The sequence below is a fragment of the Suncus etruscus genome, chromosome 1, assembly GCF_024139225.1.
Source record: "Suncus etruscus isolate mSunEtr1 chromosome 1, mSunEtr1.pri.cur, whole genome shotgun sequence".
Classification (NCBI taxonomy): Eukaryota; Metazoa; Chordata; class Mammalia; order Eulipotyphla; family Soricidae; genus Suncus; species Suncus etruscus.
Window position 1 is genome coordinate 63,448,420 of NC_064848.1, and position 10,636 is coordinate 63,459,055.

Consider the following 10,636-nt stretch of genomic DNA (forward strand, 5'->3'; position numbering starts at 1 on the left):
GATTAAGTAAGACAAACCATCAGGAAAAATGTGTTCCAGCAGTGGGACTGGACAAGGCAAACTCGTGGAGACAGTGAAAGATCCATGGCTGGTACAGCAGGGAGAACAAAGTGGAAAAGTAAATAGGTAGAGCCCCGAGAAATTGCAGGCAGAGAATACTCTGCAACAACAATGGCTATCTGTTACCATTGGCTTGTCCAAACTCAGAGCACATACAACACCAAGCATGAACCCAAGGTTAATTTTGGACTTGAAATGAGAATGTTTTATGTCAATATAGGCCCATCCTTGTGATCAACCTAGTTTCTATCTTCAGCACCCTATATGGTCCCTGGAGCACTGCCAGGAGTGATTCCTGAGTGCAGGGCCAGGAGTAACCCCTGAGTGGCTATGTCCAGAAAACAAATAAGCAAAAGCTCCATATAGAGGAGAGATAATACAACAGGTAATCTATCTCTCTCTCTCTCTCTCTCTCTCTCTCTCTCTCTCTCTCTCTCTTTCTCTCTCTCTCTCTCTCTCTCACACACACACACACACACACACACACACACACACACACACACACATACACACACCCTAAGGGGCTGGAGAGATAGCATGGAGGTAAGGCGTTTGCCTTTCATGCAGGAGGTCATCCGTTCGAATCCCAGCGTCCCATATGGTCCCCCGTGCCTGCCAGGAGCAATTTCTGAGCATGGAGCCAGGAATAACCCCTGAGCACTGCCAGGTGTGACCCAAAAACCACAAAAAAAAAAAAATAGAGATACCAATTTAAATTTTACTTTTGATGTCAAGTTTCTTTTGGGGAGAGGGTGAGTTTGTTTTATGTTTTGGGCCAAACCTGATAATGCTCAGGGATTACTCCTGGCTCTGCTCTCAAAAATCACTCTTGGCAGGCTTGGGGACCATATGGGATGCTGAGGATCGAATCTGGGTCAACTGCATGCAAGGCAAGCACTTTACCCGCTGTACTATTGCTCCTGCCCTCAAGAGTTTTTGTTTTTGTTTATTTTCTTTGTTTTTTTTTTTTTGTTTTGTTTGTTTTGTTGTTCCCTTGCATGTACCTAACTAGGTTTTGAACCCTGGCACCACCTATGGCTCCAGGTGTGGCCAAACAAACAATCAAAAAATGTACCATTTTGGGTCTAGGGAGATGATTCTAAGGGCTGGAGCTTTGCATCCAGGAATTCTAGGCTTGTTCCCAAGTACAACGTGCTCCTCTTAACACCTGGAGTGACCTCACCACCACCACCAAGCTGGGAGAAGCCACAAAGGACTGCCAGGTATGTCCCCAAAACAAAACACACCAACAAAAATGTACTATACCAGTGAGTAATAGCAGGAGAAAATTTCCCTCACACATGCTGCTCTGACCCTGGTTCACTCCCCGGCAACACATATGATCCTTTGAGCACTACAAAGAATGACCCCTGAGCACAAAGACAGTAAATCCTAAACACCACTGGTGGTCAAAAATTATAAACATACACACACACACACACACACACACACACACACACAATTTTTTGTATTAAATATAAAAATTTGGGGTTGGGGAGCCGGAAAGATCGCACAGTGGTAGGACATTTGCCTTGCACGCAGCCTACCCGGGACAGGCCCAGGTTCAATCCCTGACATCTCATATGGTCCCCTGAGCCTGCCAGGAGTGATTTCTGAGTGCAGAGCCAGGAGTAATCCCTGAGCGTCACTGGGAGTGACTCCAAAACTAAAAGAAAAAAGAAAAAAGGAAAAGAAAATTTTGGGTTGAAGCAATAGCACAGTGCAGAGGGCATTTGCTTTGCAATAGCTGACCTGGGTTCAATCCTTGGCATCCCATAGGGTCCCCCAAGTCTGCCAGGAGTAATGTCTGAACACAAAGTCAGGAGTAACCCCTAGGCACCGTTGGGTGTAGTCCAAAAGCAAAAATAAATATAAAGAAATAGATAAATTTATATACTATACTACACTTGATTTTAGCCAAAAGGCCAAGAAGCGATATAATAAATTTATACACTATAAAAATAAAATGTAAAGAAATACTCCTATTGAGTAGGGAGGGTCATATATTTACAAAAATATATAATAGACAAGAAATTCATAGGCTTACTCTTTGTTTTTAGATCACACCCAATAGTGCTCAAGGGAACCGAGTTACTCCTAGCAGGTTTGAAGACCATATGGGATGTCAGGAATCAAATCCAGGTCAGCAGAGTACAAGGCAAGTGCCCTAACACTGTACTATTGCTCCAGCCCCAGGGTTACAATTTTAAGAGCACTTACAATTCAATCATAAAACAGATGAACATTTTAAGATTAAAAATAAAAAGGGACAAAGAGCCATTCTAGGAAATGAATCAACGGAGAGCTAAAAATGGCAAAGTATGTTAACCATGTAAAATGATTTGGTAGTCAAATACAAATTAAAATCACAATAGAATATCTTTTTTAAAGCCATCAATCCATAATGATATACAAATTGTTAATGGCATTGGGCTCTGGTGAGGTCTGGGTGCAAGGCAGTGGCTGCCTTGTCCTGTGGATAGCCTTTCAAACCTCCTGCCGTCCACGAACAAATGCACTCTCGCTTTGGGCATTTATTCAGTGACTCAAGTGAGCAATTTAACACCATATATGAGGCAGCTGGTCACACAGGAATGTCCATGGTTTTGCTTAGATTTTTTAGTCTCCTTTTTATCAAATTTATACATGCACATGATTTTAAAAGTTGGAAATGCTACATGTGTGTTGTGAAAATCAGTTACACCCTCCATTCCCTGTCCCTCACCCCTTGTACTGTGGCTGCTATTGGGATAATGATCCTTGGTGGGATGTGGGGAGGCCTGTACACTAGGCTTGACTGAGGTGCTTCCACAGGGGTTGCTGCTCAGAGTGGATGGGGAGAGGTTATGCACCCTTTGAAGCCGTGGTACACACACATACTTGGTTTCCACATACCTAGAAAGGACCTGTGGTATCAGGGACCTCATAAAGCAGAGCAGCTGGGCACAGCCTACAAGGTTGGCACCATCTCCTGCAGCCACGGGGACATGAAACTCGGTTTCACTTAGACTAGCAAATACCATGTCTGCAGCTTCATCTCTGAGCCCTAATAAGGAAGACATTCCATAAAATTCTGTCCCTTTGCCTCTCCCTTTGCTGTTCCCACAAAAGAGCCAGGATTTTGGTCCTTTGGTGTTCATATTTTCTATAGACTACCTGCTTCTCCAGCTGATTTTCGACTTCTCAAGTCTGAATGTATTCTAAACATTTCTCATTACGGAGAGTGAGAGAGTCAGCTCTCCCTCTGCACACACACCATTGGCCACCCCGTATAATTATTTGTAATTCTGATTAGATCAATATTCATTATTTGCCTTATTATGAGTGTAAATCTATTGTCCAATGAGCTATGCAGGATACTATCATTTTCTCTTCCTGCATGACATTCTCTTTTCCCTGGAGATAATAATTGATTTGCTTTACCATTGACGTAGTTTGCTCATTTTTATCACCAATTTTAAGACAAACACAGAAATCTTTCAGAATTTCAAATGTATGATGACACTACTGTAATCTGACTTCCACTGATACTGTTAAAATAAAAATCCAAATAAAAAGGGGGAGGTGGAACGGTGGTGCAAGCGGTAGGGCGTCTGCCTTGCATACGCTAAACTAGGACAAACCGTGGTTTGACCTCCCGGCATTCCATATGGTCCCCCAAGCCAGAAGCGATATTTGAGCACATAGCCAGGAGTAGCCCCTGAGCTTCACCGGGTATGGCCCAAATACCAAAAAAAAAAAAAAAAAAAAAAAATCCATTGGGGGCCTGAGCATGGCTCACCCAACTAACAGCAGACTTGGCATGCAGGATCCTGAATGGGTTTGATCTCCTGAGCTCTGCTGGGAGCAATACTGAGGTGGGAGTTGCCTGTAGAACATTCCCAGTTCCCATCAATGGGAAGGATCCAAAAACTAAAATATAAAAGCTGCCAAGCACCCTATTCAGTTTTGGGTTCCCTCAGTGGCAGGCAGAGAAGGGGAATAAATCAAAAAGAGCCCCAGAAGTCATGTCTCTTTGAGGTCTCATTTCTGAGTTGGGGATTGATGGCAAAAGTGTCTGTTACATTCTCCTTGACAATGTTTGCATTGTAGCCTTTAAAGAGCAGAAAAGGGCCATAGCACGATGGGTGGGGTATTTGCATGCTCTTGGCTGATCCTGATTCCATCCTGAGCATTCCATACGGAGCCCTAAGCCTCACAAGAGTGATTCCTGAGTATAGAGCCAAGTACTTCCCCTCAGCTGAGTATTGCCAGGTGTGGCCTCCCTGCCAAAAAAACAAAAAAGAAAGCAGGGGCCGGAGAGATAGCATGGAGGTAATGCATTTGCCTTGCATGCAAAAGGTCGGTGGTTCGAATCCCGGCATCAAATTCAAATCCCGGTGGTACGAATCCAAGGCATCCCCTGAGCCTGCCAGGAGCAATTTCTGAGCATAGAGCCAGGAGTAACCCCTGAGCACTGCCGGGTGTGACCCAAAAGCAAACAAACAAAAAAGAAAGCAAAAAGCAAAAAGTTGTGAGTACTGGAGTTTTGGGGGAATTTCCTAAATTACCTCATGGGTCAAATAGGCAAAAGGGAATCCCTATATGCCAGCTCAGAGCCAGATGTGGCCTGATATGAGGGGTTCTTCCACCCTAGGGGGGACTTTAGAGAGGAACAGATAGCCCAGGTGTCACCATGAAATAGAGGGATGGGGCTTCACAGTTCTCCCCTAGGACCTGGAACTTCTTTCGACCGCTTCTGGGGCCACTGGGGTTTCTGGGCTTTCTGTGGGCAGGTGGCAGAGGAACTGCCTTGGACCTGAACCCAAGTCCTGTGTTTTCTCAGACCTCAGGCTCTGCTAAAAAATATCCCTGTCATTCTAGCAGAGGACAGTTGTGAGGATGGAACTGAAGGAAAATCTGCCCTGACAGTAGATACCTGCGTTTCAACTTGGTTTCTGTGCTCTCTCTTCTTTGACATGAAGTATTTGAACAAAATATCATTCGTGCTGTTGCCTAATATTTAAAATGTGGGGAGGAAGTTGTGCATGTTTTGGGTGGAGGTTTTTGGTCACACCTGGTGTGGAGTCTATTCCCCGCAGTGCTCAGGGCTTACTCCTGGTTCTGTGCTCAAGAGTGACCCTTGGTAGTACTTGGGGGCTGAGGTTTGAATCGGGATTGCCACCAGTGCAGCTACATGCAAGGCAAGCACTCTACTTCTTGCATTATCTCTACAGTTTCTACAATGATCTTTAGTGATCCTTAGATGGAGGACTCAAGTATAACTTACTAGTTAATTAGCCCCATTAATATAAGGCTATGCTCTCTTCCCTCAACTATATACAACGTCCCAATAAACATCCCTGTGCTCTTTAGTGTTGGTTTTGCACTTGGGGGATTATTTCACTGGGAGTTCCAGAGGAAATAACTGTCCAGAGATTCTTATGGCTCCTTTCTTGTTTCATCATGGGGCCTTCTTCTAGAGGAGTGGGAGAGAGGTATTGGGTGACACAGAGGTGTGGGACTGTCATTCCAAATTCCCCACATGCAAAGCCAATCTGTCTGAAGATAGCAAGAGACATTTCTAGTCATTTCCCAGTTTGTAAACGGCTCTGCTTGGCAATAGTGGAAACTCACTGTGTAGTTCACTAGTTAGCTTTGGTTTTGTTAGATATTTTTTCAGTAGTTTATAACATTTTAGATTTTCGAGTGTCCGGATTCACACCTTTCTGCATGTACAGGAGGTCCCACACTCACCAGAATTCTCAGGTCCTTCCTCAACTCACAGGCCCCTTCATTGCTTCTTCCCTTCCTGTTCCCTTGGCCCTGAAACCATGTAATTTCGGTATGTGAGGGCTGTTTTTTTTTCTGTTAATTTGCTTTTGTTATTAATCATTATTCATGTTTCTGTGGAACACCCACATTGTCCTTCATTTCCTTACTCACTTCACTGAGCACAGCCATCTTTATCCTTGAGGGCCTGCTTTCATCTTTTTGTTGTATTTGGAGGGAGAATATGAACCACCTATTGATGCTCAGGTGTCTCACCAATGGGTACTGATGGGGACTCGGTGGTGTTGGGGATAGAACCAGAGAGATCCTTATCTCTGAACTGTCTCTCCAGCCCTTGGCTTCACCCTTTTCAATAGCATAATAGTGTCCCATAAGGCACATGTACCCCCTCTCCTTTATGCAGCCACCTGCCATGTTGTCTCTATTGTGAATAATGCTGTGACCAGGGTCCGGAGAGATAACACAGTGGTAGGGTGTTTGCCTTGCATGCAGCCGACCCAGAACGAATGGTGGTTTGAATTCTGGCATCCCATATGATCCCCCAACACTGCCAGGAGTGATTTCTGAGCACAGAGCCAGGAGTAACCCCTGAGTGCTGCCGGGTATGAGCCTCCCCCAAAATAATGCTATGACGGGGCTGGAAAGATAGCATGGAGGTAAGGCATTTGCCTTTCATGTAGAAGGACGGTGGTTCGAATCCTGGCATCCCATATGGTCCCCTGAGCCTGCCAGGGGCAATTTCTGAGCATAGAGCCAGTAGTAACCCCTGAGTGCTGCCAGGTGTGACCCCCCCAAAAAAATAATGCTATGACTATAAAGATGCATCTATAATTTCAAATTAGTGTTTTCATGTCTTTAGGATAAATACCTGTGAGTGATAGAAGTACACAACCTTCAAACTATCTGAATATGTTATTTTATATCAATGACTTTTGTGTCTAAAAATAAGGGCACAGTGCTCAAGACCCTGGGACTCTTTTCTATGGTTCTCAGCTAATTGGGTTGCAGTTCCATGGGAGGAGAGTTGAAGGATACTGTACCATTTGGGCATGTGGTGGCAGGCATGATATGGGCTACTCCTGGCAGGGTTCTAGGGCTCTGAGATCTCCAGTATCACATCTAAGGCTGCTCCAGCAACCCTATGATACACAGGACCAAACCAGGGTCAGCTACATTCAAGACATGTGCTTTTAACACTTGTCCGATTTCTCTGGTCCTAAAAGCTGGGGAGAGGGCTGGAGAGAAAGAACTCAAATGACTGATGTGTTATTTTGCAGGAAGGAGGTGAGAGTCTAACCCAGCACTTTATAGTCCCTTAAGCACCACAGGGAGTGAACCCAGAGCACAGAGCCAGGAACAGTCCCCAAACAACAAAGAAAGTTGAGAAAATTTGGGAAAAAATAAATGATCCTTGAATCAGAGTTCACATTTGATAGAGTTCACCTGGATTGATTGAAAATGCTGCCAGGTCACTGTGGGCTGTCCAAGTCACCACCATCAGAGGGCGCTATTCTAGCCATTAGGGTTTCCCCTCCTAAGTCTTCTTTTTTATTTATTTGTTTGTTTGTTTCCCCCTAAGTCTTCTAACAAGTCTGCAGTTCCAGGTGTGAGATATCCATGGACAGGCCAGAAAGAAGGAAGCAGTGGAGACTGAGCATTCTTTTTTGGCACCAATGTCAGGGGTTCTGTTGGTTAAGATTTCACTATCTGGGGCCGGAGAGATAGCACAGCAAGTAGGCATTTGCCTTGCACTCAGCCAACTGAATTTGATCTCTGGCATCCCATATGGTCCCCTGAGCATGGCCAGGAATGACCCCTGAATGCAGAGCCAGGAGTAACCCCTGAGGACCACCAGGTATGCCCCCCCCCCAAAAAAAAGAAAAAGCTAATCACTTTCTGGGGGCCGGAGCTATAGTAAGGCACTTGCCTTACACATAGATAACCCAGGTTGGATCCCCAGCAACTCACCAGGAGTGATTCCTGAGTGTAGAATCAGGAATAACCCCTGTGTGTGGCCCAAAAACTATTTTTAAAAAATATAAATTATGGCAAAAATAATAAAAATATAAAAAGAATTCAACTTCTGGGTCTAGGAGGTGCTCAAGGGACCAGAGCCACTCTGGGTAGAAGCAAGGCCAGTGGCTCCATCCCTGGCACCACATGATTTCCTTGCTCCCAGCACCATGGGTGTTATCACCATGACTCCAAGTACCATCAGGCCAAGGGCCAACATCATCTGCCCCTCAGAGATTCCTGAACACCATTCATACACCCTCATTTTTTATTTCTTCCAGATGCTGGGCACTTTCCTTGAATCCCCTTAGTTACTCTTTGCTCCTGTTAGACAAGCCAGGTTCCCTCTTCCCAGAGACAGGAAGCTGGTGTGCAGGCCCCAGATACAGCCATGTGAATGGAGCAGGAGCCTCAGAACAGAGAGGCCTGACCTCAGGAGATGGGGGGTCTTGGCCTAACTCTGCCTCTCAGATGGAGCTTCGAGTGATTTATGCACCCTCTGACCAGTTTCCTCATCTGTAAAAGGGGAAATGAAGACTACTTTGGAGGAGGATGTTATGGAGAGAAGGGTTGGACTGAGGAAATTCAAAGGGCTAAGCACACAGGAGGCTCTGGACCATTGTGGTTCCCCAGAGCACCACTGAGAGCAACCCCCAGACACCACTGCATGTGGAGAGAGATAAAGAGAGAAAAAAGGGAGAGGGAGAAGGAAAGGGAGAAGGAGGGAGGAAGGAAGGAAAGATGGAGTAAGAGGGAGAGAAAGAGAGAGAAAGGAAGGAAGAGGGAGAAAGGAAAAAATAAGAGAATGAAAGTCAGAGAGAGGGAGACAGAAAGGGGAGACCAGGAGAGAGAAAGAAAGGAAGAGAGGAGATGGAGGGGAGAGGGAGAGGGAGAGAAAAAAGGGAGAGCAAGAGGGAGAGACTTGCCCATACTAGAAGGTTGTTCAAAGTCACAGTCAGGTACTAGAGCATTCCAAAGTGGGATATCACTGGGTTGATGCCACATACCCCAAGAGGAGCGTGGCTCTGTATGTAGTGAAACATGAGCTGCTTTCTCACACACTCATCTGATAAATACTGTGTGTGGGTTTCAGAGCTTGGGTTCAAGCAGAAAATGAAGGGAAACTGGACCATAAAATGAGGATCTTCTTTTGATGTGTGAGCCTTGGGGAGGTGGAGAGGGGCCAGGATGGGAGGGCAGTGATGGGTGGATAGGAATGGGATCTCTTGCAATGAGAATGTTCCATACTGAAGCCAGTCAGGTGAGCTCCTGAGCACACATAGAACATGGGCAGCAAGATTTATAGGGAGCTGGAGCAAAGGGTGTTGTGAGAGCAGCGGGTTTTGTGGGTGATCTGAGTGAGTTGGGGCTCCTAGGAGAAGAGGCTGGGGCAAGGTAAGGGACTGCAAGGAAGCAAGGAAAGCCAGGCTGGGCAAGAGGCTTCTGAAGAATGTGGTTTCACCCCAGGGTTGCGATCCAGTGGGAGGGCTGAGATATGGGGTCTTCTGATAAAGTCAGAAGGAAGGGAAAAATAGGACCAACCCCCCTAAACCCCTCCATGCACCTCTGGCCTTCTGGGGGCTGCAGTTTCCCTGCAGCATCACCTTCCGGCTCTGCATAGGACTGGGAAATGAGACTTTTGTCATTTGGGGCTTTTCCTGAAATAAACCAAATGTAATCACTGTAAACAGGGTTGCCCCGCAGCGCTGACTCCCTCCGGCCACACAGGATTAGATGAGATTTGCAGGACTGTGTTGACTCCCAATTTAGACGCTTTCCATAAATTAATTACACAGGCAAAGCTGGGGGAGGGAGGCCGCTGGGTCATGCAGTGCCTCTGGGCAGCTGGCTGCGGGCCCCTGTGCCCCCTTCTGATTCCTGCCTGGGATCTGCTCGAGGCCCTGGGGGTGAAACCTCAAGACCCCCAGAAACAGCTCTAGAGATAACGGGGGCATGAGGGGTCTCCTGAGGCAGAGGGCAGCCACAGCAGGTGACAGGCTGGAAGCGGCTAGTTCATGTTTGCTTTTTGAAAAGAAACCTCCCAAGAGACTGACTGAGGCCAGGTTGGAGGTCAAGAGGTCGGATGGGTTGGGGCCAGTGATAGTACAGTGGGGAGGGCACTTGGCTTGCACGTGGCTGACCCAGGTTCAATCCCTGACATCTCATATAGTCCCCCAAACAAATCCAGCAGTAATTCCTTAGTGTAAAGCCAGGAGTAAACCCTGAGCATCATGGGTGTGTTCCCTCCTCAAAATAAAATAAAATAAAATAAAATAAATATAAAATAAAATAAAATAATAAAAAAATAAAATAAATATAAAATAAAATAATAATAAAATAAATATAAAATAAAATAATAAAAAATAAAATAAAATAAATAAATAATAAAATAAAATAATAAAAAATAAAATAAAATAAAAAAGTCCAATGGAAAGGAGAGAAGACAGGGGTCAACTGGAAATACAGAGGCCCCACTCACGGGGCTGGCAAAGGGCTCAAAGGGCTGAGTGTGATCCACAGCATCCGAGCACCAAATGCCGTCACAAAGCCATAGTAAAGAGTTAGTCTCCACTTACCACTCGTTCAGACTCACCTCCTACCACCTGCGATTGCCAACTGTGATTCTGCTTTTTATGCCCACCTCTTGGGGGTGGATTTTATAATTTATAAAAAACGGCCCCTTTTCACCAGAGATTCCCATCCCCAGATGCGGGTCTCTGCGGGTAGGCTCCTGGGCTGCCTTGCCCAGCTGGATGATGTGGACCATGGTCATTCCCCCCCCCCCCCCACC

General features: G+C 45.8%; 1 pseudogene; it reads right to left on the bottom strand.

Moving 5' to 3' along the window:
• Positions 1-1,835: 1,835 nt before the first annotated feature.
• On the bottom strand, positions 1,836-1,997 carry LOC125994903 (uncharacterized; annotated as a pseudogene).
• Between the last annotated feature and the right edge of the window lie 8,639 nt (positions 1,998-10,636).